Source organism: Rhipicephalus microplus, chromosome 6 (genome assembly GCF_043290135.1).
Source record: "Rhipicephalus microplus isolate Deutch F79 chromosome 6, USDA_Rmic, whole genome shotgun sequence".
Classification (NCBI taxonomy): domain Eukaryota; kingdom Metazoa; phylum Arthropoda; class Arachnida; order Ixodida; family Ixodidae; genus Rhipicephalus; species Rhipicephalus microplus.
Genome location: NC_134705.1, coordinates 24,501,674 through 24,512,012, shown reverse-complemented (window position 1 = coordinate 24,512,012; position 10,339 = coordinate 24,501,674).

Below are 10,339 nucleotides of genomic sequence, written 5' to 3'. Positions count from 1 at the left end.
CCCGGTGATGTGTTGAACTGCGTGGTGCAAATATGTGGTTTAATTGTGACGTAGTGCAGAACGCGCACTCATCGGCAGTTTTTTTTTTCTAAAAAAAAAAAAAAAAACTTGAATAAAAGGGGGGCGTATGTGATGTGTGGTGCGCGTTCAAAGTGCGCGCCTTCGAAAAGTGCGCGTCACGGAAGAAAAAAAAAACAAAAGGAGAAATACCAGAGTGCACGTGCGGGGCTGCTTAAACAAGAATGACGACGTTAAAGAGCGTCGAGCACGAGGATGCGTGGCAGGACGTGAAGTAAACAAAAGGTAAAACATCCAATGGGCAGCGAACACGGAGATTTCAAGGCCCAATGGCTTGACACCACGAGACAGCAGTATCTCCAATGAGAACGAGACAAGTGGGCCAGAGCTGAAGCAGGAGCCTGAGCAGACCAGAGCAAGGGGAATTCGAGGCAGGAGTGCAAGCGGAAGGTCGTCACCGGACCGGGCGCTGAAGATGGGCCGTTGGGTTCCGGACCCGAGCCTACAGGACTTCCACCGGCCGGGGCCTCCTGCTGTCGGGTTCCCGCTCCAAAGGACCGTGGCCATCCGGTCCTGAACTCCTTTCCAGGGCCTGCGGACTTTGGTTCCGGCAGGCGAGCCACAGCCGTCGGGCTCCGGGCCCGAGCTGTGCGCCCAGCTGCTTGACTAGGTCGACCCTAGTTCCCGGACGCGTCGCCACCAGCCTGCGTTCTCTCGTCACAGACGGGTCCACACTCCTAAAGCCAGAGCCACCACGTTCCGGCCTGGTTTCTCGACGTGTCGTCAGCAGCCAGCGTTCCCTCGTCCTCGTCCAGCCCACGCAGTGACGCAGGAGTCACGGCGTTCCGGTTTCTCATCACCGCCGAAAACCAACTTGTGGGTGAGACTGCACCGATACTCTTGCGCTACTCCCATCACTCAGCCCCTTTCGGACGTTAGGTTTAGTTACTGACTTTGAACGTTTTTGTTGGGTGTTTACAGATGTGTTTTGTCATGTCCAGTCAACTGTTTATTAAGTGTTTTGTTTTGTGAGGAATCTTTGCCTTTTTTCTTTTCAATTAAACTTTTTGTGTGTTTCTCGGAAACCGAACGGCTTTGTCCTTATTAACAAAACTCTCTGAGGCTCAGCCCGGGAGAAAAACAAATCAGCAACAAGAACCCCGCATCACACTCGCCAGCTGCCTCTTACTTCATGACTTTTCGCCAGACCTAATCCTCGTAGTCGACTTTTTGCGGAAGCACGGCGCTATTATCGATCTTCGAGAGCGTACCGTGACGTTTTCGACAGCTGGATTCTCCGGCAAACCTGACGACATCCGTGACAGCACGCTTCGCGTTTCTGCCGACAGCATCACGTTGCCACCGCGTTCAAGCGTCCTAGTTGATGTGGTGTCTGACAAGTTACGGGATGGTGAGGTTGTCGCCGAAGGCAACTTGACGCTTTTGTTCGCGCTAGGTGTCTGCGCTGCACGCATCCTCGTCACGCTTGATGACGGACACTCTGCCCTACTTGTGACTACTTTGAGTAACGAGTACCGGCACCTGTTTCGTGACACCACCATCGCTTTCGTCTACCCTATCGCAGACGTTTCTGAATGCTTCACATCTACATTAGCCAATGACAGGCTTCGACCGACACCGGGAGACGTGACTTCACTACTTGAAAAAGTCGACGTCAACTCGACCCTCTCGGAACAACAACAGACCGAGCTACGTGAACTGCTATATCAATTTAAAGAGCGCTTCGCGTCCACCTCGAAGGTCCATCAGACACCGATCACCAAACACCGAATAATAATTACGTATAACGACGCCTCGCCCATAAAACAACACCCTTACCGCGTTTCGGCAAAGGAACGTGACGTGATAAATGCTCAAGTCAAAGAGATGTTGCAAGATGACATTATCCAACTTTCAAAAAGTGCCTGGTCATCTCCCGTCGTGCTCGAGAAGAAAAAAGACGGATCACTGCGCTTCTGCGTGGACTACAGGAAACGTAACAACGTTACTAAAAAAGACGTCTATCCGCTGCCTCGCATCGATGATTCTCTCGACAGACTGCGGCGAGCCAAGTATTTTTCATCGATATACTTGAAAAGTGGCTACTGGCAGATCGAAGTTGATGAACGAGATCGTGAAAAAACCGCCTTAGTTACACCGGATGGCCTATATGAATTCAAAGTGCTTCCCTTTGGCCTTTGTTCTGCACCTGCGACATTCCAGAGAATGATGGACACTGTTCTTACCGGTCTGAAGTGGCACACGTGCTTAGTTTACCTCGATGATGTCGTGTTTTCTGCCACCTTTCAGGAGCACCTGAAGCGTCGGCAGAATGTGCTGGAAGCGCTCAGCTCTGCTAACCTGCCACTGAAGCCAGAAAAATGCCACTTCGGTTACAAAGAACTTAAGTTTCTTGCCATGTTGTCCGGGCAGATGGTATTCGACCAGACCCTGACAAAAGTACCGCCGTGGCCTCGTTTCCTGTTCCACGTGATAAGAAGGCAGTGCGTCGCTTTCTAGAGCTTTACGCGTACTATCGCCGCTTTTATAGCCAATTTTTCTAGGATTGCTGAACCGCTCACTCGACTCACTCGTGAAGATGTTCCATTCGTCTGGGAGGAAGAACCGGACGCAGCTTTCTCTGACCTACCGGAGCATTTGCAGACACCACCAGTCCTCGCTCACTTTGACCAAGACTGATACTGAAATTCATACTGACGCCAGCAGCGTGGGTTTTCGTGCTGTCCTCGTACAACAACAAGAGGGCACAGCGCGAGTGATAGCGTACGCTAGCCGCACTCTTTCCCACGCCAAGGTCAACTACTCCACGTCAGAGAAAGAGTGCCTGCCTCGCTGTTGTATGGGCCACGATGAAATTTAGGCCTTACTTTTAAGGACGCCACTTCAAGGTAGTGACCGACCATCATTCGTTGTCCTGGTTAGCCAACCTACGGGACCCGTTTGGGCGACTGGCACGATGGAGTCTTCGTCTACAGGAATATGATTTCACGATCGCTTACAAATCGGGCCGCAAGCACGAAGATGCTGATTAATTATCCCGTGCACCTGTCAAAGTTTGTGGCCACCACACCGAGGATGACGATGGTTTCCTTGAGGCCCTTACAACAGCAGATCTGATTACGCGACAGCGTGCCGACGACGAAATTCGCGCAGTTATCAAAAACCTTGAAGAACGCAACTCGTCCATACCTCGATGATTTCTCTAAGTCTGTCGTCGTTCTGTCTGCGAGGTGTGGTTCTGTATAAGAAAAACTCCAATGGCAATGAGAGAACCTATCTTCTAGTTGTGCCAACTGACATGCGTGACGATATTCTTCTTGCCTGCCACGACGAGCCCACATCTGGTCACTTAGGTTCCTCTCAAACTCTTGCTCGAGTTCGACAAGCGTACTACTGGCCTAAGCTTTCTGCATCAGTTAAGCGATACGTGAAAAGCTGCCGGGAATGTCAACGCCGCAAATCCCCGCCATGGCTAAAGCCCGCGGGGCTTCTTCAACCAATAGAACCACCCAGAGCGCCATTTGATCAAATAGGAATGGATTTACTGGAGCCCTTTCCGCTATCATCTGCCGGCAACAAGTGGATCGTAGTAGCCACCGACTATTTGACGAAGTACGCCGAAACAAAGGCACTAGTGCTACGGCTTCCGACGTCGCCCAATTCTTTATGGACCAGATCGTTCTTCGAGACAGAGCAACAGCATTCACGGCCCAGCTTATTCATGACGTATTCAAGCTCAGCTACACGAGCCATCACAAGACCACGCCATATCATCCGCAGAGCAATAGCTTCACAGAGCGACTCAACAAGACCATCGCTGACATGTTATTTATGTACGTAGATGTTCAGCATAAGACCTGGGACCAGGTGCCACCGTACGTCACATTCGCGTACAATACTGCCGTCCTGGAAAGTACGCGATTCACGCCTTTCCGTCTTGTCTATGGACGTGAGGTCGAGACCATGCTGGACGCGATGCTTCCACACAATTGCGGTCCTTTGATCACTCCTGATGCTGTGCAGCTTACCCAGTACGCCGAAGAAGCACGCCAGTCAGCATGCCTACACATTACGCACCAGCAGAGTACAGACGCATGCCGCTACAACGCTCGCCATCGACAAATTGAATACCATCCAGGCGATCAAGTTTGGGTGTGGACTCCAGTCCGATGCCAGAGATTGTCAGAAAAACTGCTCAGTCGCTACTTCGGACCATACAAAGTCTTGCGACGCGTGAGCGATGTGAACTACGAGGTAGTCCCTGACGGCGCCTTATCCATGACGGCGACGGCGCCTTAACCAAGACGGCGAAGGCACTCCTCGGAGATTGTCCACGTGGTGCGCCTGAAGCCGTACTTCCCGCGGTAGTGCGACTGCGCATGAACCATATCGCTGTTTTTGTGTATGCGCGTATTTTCTGTCGGTTCGCCCCGACTTTGCCTTTGTACTTTCCAAGCATCAGAATGATGCCTTTTTTTTTCTCAGAAGGGGAATAATGCCACTCGGCCGCTAGTTGCGGCGAGCGCAAGCCATGGCTGCCCGCGAGAATGGAAGACGATGTTCTGGGGCAGCGCGTGCTCTGGCTAGTTATTTATTATTGAAGCAGCAATCTTGCCAGTTTTCGGTGCCTCTTCCCGCCGGGTTAGTTCTTCCTAGTTGCGGACCTTTTGTAGCACGTGAAAATGTATATATATTGTAGCACGTGAAAATGTATATATAGTGAAGTAGATCCTCCGTGAGCAGTCACAACGTGGTTTATGTTTATTTTGACGTTTCGGCGTAGAGTCTGGCCTTCATCAGGATTCTGATGAAGTATTCTGAAATATGACGCTGACAATATTAGGACAAAATTATGAGACTGCAGGGATCAACTCAAGCTATATTTATGCGCGACATTCACTTCCGTTGTATATATATATATATATATATATATATATATATGAAAGTAGATGCGCTTTCACAAAACAACTGTTTATTCTGCCGACGTTTCGACGGGGGAACCCCGTCTTTTTCAAGGCATAATAATATTTACACATGTTCTGTGTCTTCTTATAGCCTGTCGAGACAGGAGCGAAGGGGTCAACAGAAAAGTAAGAAAAAGAAAAAAGAAACAGCGAAACGGGAGGAAAAACGTTAAATAATTATAGAAAATCCAGGAGAAGAAGCAAGTCCGACACGGCGTAATTAGAAAGGGGCAGCATCTAAACAGAGTAGGGCAGAGGTAGATGAGCAACGCCATCATTGTCAACAATACCTCCCCCGCACCCACTCTTCCCCAAGTGGGCAGTGTGCCGCCGTTCTTGTATTTCACCTTTCCGTGTAATCCGCTGGCGGCTCGTTCCTCTTTGAAGTTTAAGACAAGTTAATGGGAAAAGCTTAAGCGCTTTGAGTGCGTGCTGGTGGCGTCGGGAGGAATGAAAAAGCCGGTGATTGAGGCGCCACCATCGATATTCATTATGTGCAAAGGCTCCTTGTCAGTGAAGGAACAGAATGTGCGTTAAAAATTAAAGAAGAAAAAAAGAAAAGAAAAGGGGAGGGGGGACTGTACGACATCCGGGACAGTCACCATACAGTCGCTGCTCACTGGAAGGACATGCGCGCATGTATGAAAATGTTAACGAAACCACCCAGCTGTCAGCTGCTTGTCAGTGAAAGAACAGAATGTGCGTTAAAACTTAAAGAAGAAAAACAAGAAAAGGGGGGGGGGGACTATACGACATCCGGGACCACTTATCTGTGTGTTCCGGCTGTGCTTGATTAGGCAAACCGTTTTTATGTTGTCAGATGTATAGGCTAAAAGCTTTGTTAGCGGGTAATAGTATTGTCGTAATGATACCGGACTGATTAGAGAGAAGCGTTTGCGTCTTTTAGCGGTCATAACGCTGACAGAGTGCCTGGGGGTTCATTTATTCCGTATTTTATCGTGTTGAATTTGTAGATAAAATAAGATTCCCGTTGTTCCCGTTCCCTGATTGTTCGAAAGTTGTTTTCTAATAGTGTAACCCTGATGTCATCAAAGCTGTGGTCTTTCAATGTGCTGTGTTTTGAAAGTGGAAGGCCTGGCAGGGATCGTACATGTGCCCGATGGTTGTTGAATCTAATTATAAATGGAGTGTCTGTCTGGCCCACATATTGCTTGTTACATACCCCAGATTCAAGGAGATATATGACGTTGTCTGAGTCACAGTCTAGTGCACTTCTTATCTTGTGCCTTAAATCCGAGTGGGTGCTTCTCGCCACTGTCGTTTTCTGCATGTGTTTGCATACCTTGCATCTGCTTTTTCCGCAAGGATGAAACCCAATTTGAGATTTCACGCCTATCTCTGAATTTAATAAATGATCCTTTATATTTTTCGGCCGTCTCTATTTCACACAAGGAGAAGTGAAATTTCGGATAGTCGCACGCTCTGTTTCAATATGTTAAAGTGTTTTCTTAGGACCTTGTTTATGTTCGGTGGGTTGCTCGTGAAAGTGAAGAGCAAGTTTTCGTTGCGGTGTTAGTCGGCGTTTTTCTGAAGGTTGAGAAAAATCTGGCGGTCCAGATTTTCAGCTTTTTTGATGGTGTCATCGATTATAGCTGGCGGGTATTCTTGATTAAGGAGTACTTCGCGCATATGTGTGCTGTTTTTGTGGAAGTCCTCGGTGCTGGAGCAGATTCGTCGGAATCTGTGTGCTTGAGAATAGGGAATGCAGGTATTGCAATGTCACGGGTGGCAGCTTTCGAAGTGCAGGTATTGTTGCCTGTCCGCAGGTTTTCTGTATACGCTAGTTACCAACGCACCATCGTCAACTAGAATGAGTACATCAAGAAAGTTTATTTCAGTGTTAGAGTAGGAGTGTGTAAAATAAATGATGAAGTGTACATGCTTGAATGCCTGTATGAATTTGAGGAGCTCGTGTTCCGAATGTGTCCAAATTATGAATTTATCATCTAGGTACCGTTTATAGAATAATGGTTTGATATCACAAGATGAAAGAAAATTGGACTCTATGTGGTGCATAAATATGTTAGCGTAGTTTGGGGCCATTCTTGTACCCTTTGCCGTGCCACTGATTTGACGGTAGTACTTGTTGTTAAATTCAAAGGTGTTCAATTCGAGTACAAGTCTTGTGAAGATTTCAATTACTTTTTGCTTGGATAAGCGACAGGGTTGCGTGTGCCATACGATTCAACAAGTGCCCTTACACCATCGTCATGTGGGATATTTGTGTAGAGTGAGCTAACATCCAATGTTACGAGAAATGCACCGTCTGGAATTTGTACGCCTGCTATTTCCCAAAGGAAATGGTTTGTGTCACGCAAGAAGGACTCATGTGTGGGTGGCATGTCTTTGAATAAAGAATCAATATTGCCGCATGAATTCGCGTGGTTTTCGTGTGGAAGAGGACGAAGAGGTTGGGATTGAGCCGCTTTTTAATGCCGCATGAATTCGCGTGGTTTTCGTGTGGAAGAGGACGAAGAGGTTGGGTTGGAGCAGTTTTTTCTTTTTGTCCTAGCTTGACGAGCAGTTCTGCGGAAGGTTTCCTTGAGTGAGACAAGATTGGTGACAAGATTGGTGGAGGTGCTGGGTACGACAACTGACGACGCACCCCATGCACAAGAGCCCATCCAGGAGCCGGAACACAAGCCCTGTGCCCGTGGACACGCCAGTTCACAGAACAAGCCGCCGCCAACGAGGCCTACCACCAGAGACACCGGCACAGCTTATCCATAGAGCGACTATGACTTCGCCTCAAGGCGTCATGGAAACTCCTACGTCGTCGGCACCAATTTATTGCACTGTCCAGAACCCGCTGATGCCTAGTCCCTTTCACGGAGAGCCGTTTGAGGATGTGGACGACTGGCTGAGCGAGTTCGAACACGTCGCAGCGATCAACTACTGGGACGAAGCCGCCAAACTCCGCAACGTCTACGCGTGTTTGAAAGACGGCGCCCGAACGTGGTTCATGAACAGAAGTGATGTCTTGACATCCTGGCGCGAGTTCCAGCATCGCCTCTTGGAGACCTACCGGAGCCCCGACCGCCGCGATCGTGCTGAACGTGCATTGCATTCACGCATCCAGATGCCTAATGAGACCGTCACCATGTACGTGGAGGACATGACGCAGCTTTTCAGGCGAGCGGATCCGGCAATGCCAGAAGAAAAAAAGCTACGCTATCTGATGCGAGGCGTGAAGGAGCAGCTTTTTGCTGGTCTAGTGCGGAGTCCTCCGAAGAGTGTAGCAGAATTCCTGACCGAAGCCACTACGATGGAGAGGGTACTTCATCAGCGGTCAGCCCTACTCAACCGGCAAGTGAATTCTGCATCACCTACTGAATTTTCCGCCAGCTTCGGGAGCAACAGCATTGAGTGGATTCGCGAAATCGTCCGCTCCGTCGTCCGCGAGGAAATCGCGAAACTACACGGGGCGAGACAGCCGGAGGTAAGCAGCATCACCAATATTATTCGGGACGAGGTCCAGCAGGTGCTTCACAGCCGTCGCCCTCAACCAACGGTTACAAATCTAGAACCACCTCCTGCGTCCACTGATGTTGGAAACCGCACATATGCCGAAGCTCTGCGCACTTCCATGCCGGTCTCAAGCCCTGCAGTCCCAATCCAGACGATGCCGCCAGTTTCAATTCAATCTGCGCATGCTGGTTTGGACATCGACGGTCGCCGTGCCCCTCCGCGGAAGTCCGATATTTGGCGTACGTCGGATAGAAGACCCCTCTGCTTCCATTGCGGTGAAGCCGGTCACATCTACCGGGAATGTCCATACCGACAACTTGGACTGCGCGGTTTCTCTATTCATTCGCCTCGTCCCCTAGTTGGTCAGAGGCCAAGAGAAATTGAGGACTACCTCGCGCAGCAACGTCTGCCTTTCCCACGGCGTCAATCGCGGTCTCCATCTCCACGACGACCCGCAGCTATTGGACCACGTCTCAGTACGATGGCACGGGGACGTTCCCCAAGCCCTCGTCGGGAAAACTGAAGGCAGCGACCTTTGGGGGCGAGGTCGCTGGGACTAAAAGTGCGGAAGACCTCCTATCGACGCTTCCACAAAACGCTGCAGACATTGAATTGACGTCTGAGTGCAGTGCGAGAGAAATGCCGGATTGTGCGTCTGAACCCAGTGGCCGAGTCTCACTCGACATTCCCGTGCTGATAGACGGTCTTCAGGTCAGCGCATTGGTGGACACAGGTGCAGATTATTCTATTATGAGCGGAAAATTGGCAACCAGTCTTAAGAAAGTGATGACACCTTGGAATGGGACGCGTATTCGCACTGCTGGAGGCCACGTTATTACTCCATTGGGTCGCTGTACCACAAGAGTGGAAATACGCGAGTCAACGTTTGTGGTAACCTGCCTCGTACTACGCGACTGTTCTCGTCAGCTCATCCTTGGAATGGACTTCCTTCGAGAGAATGGCGCGATCATAAATCTCCGCGAGCGAATGGTGACTTTCTCGACGCAACTTGCAACCGATCGAGGCGCTGATAGCTGTCGTAGACCTGCGCTGCGTGTTGCCGACGAAAGCGTGACGTTGCCTCCCCGAGCGACTGCTTTCGTAGAAGTCACCTGTGAAGACCTCCAAGACGGTGACGTGGTCGCCGAGAGCAACGTATCCCTTTTACTGCTTCAAGGTGTGTGTGCAGTGCGAAGCATTCTGCGTGTGCGTGACGGACGGTCGCAGATACTCGTCACAAATTTTAACTTCGAGCACCGACATCTTTTCCGCGGCACCACCGTGGCCTTCGGAGACCGTGTAGCGGATGTCACCGAGTGCTTCGCATCCGAGGAAATGGTTGATGGAGATAAGTTTCTGGACCACATCGACGTCAGTTCGAAGCTTTCGGACGAGAAGAAGGCCGCACTGCATACCCTGCTGAAGGAATTTAAATCTTGCTTCGCCTCTTCATCTAGAGTCGGTCAAACACCCCTCATAAAGCACCGAATTATTACCGACGATGATGTTCGCCCAATCCGCCAGCAACCTTACCGTGTTTCGGCTAAAGAACGCGAGACTATACAGACGCAGGTAAAGGAGATGCTTGACGACGGGGTGATACAACCGTCGAGCAGCCCGTGGTCCTCGCCAGTCGTTCTAGTAAAGAAGAAAGACGGAACGCTGCGATTCTGTGTTGACTACAGGAAACTCAATAGCGTCACCAAAAAAGACGTCTACCCGCTTCCACGGGTTGATGATTCTCTCGACAGGCTACGACACGCGAAGTATTTTTCATCGATAGATTTGAAGAGCGGCTATTGGCAGATAGAGGTCGATGAGCGAGACAGAGAGAAGACAGCGTTTGT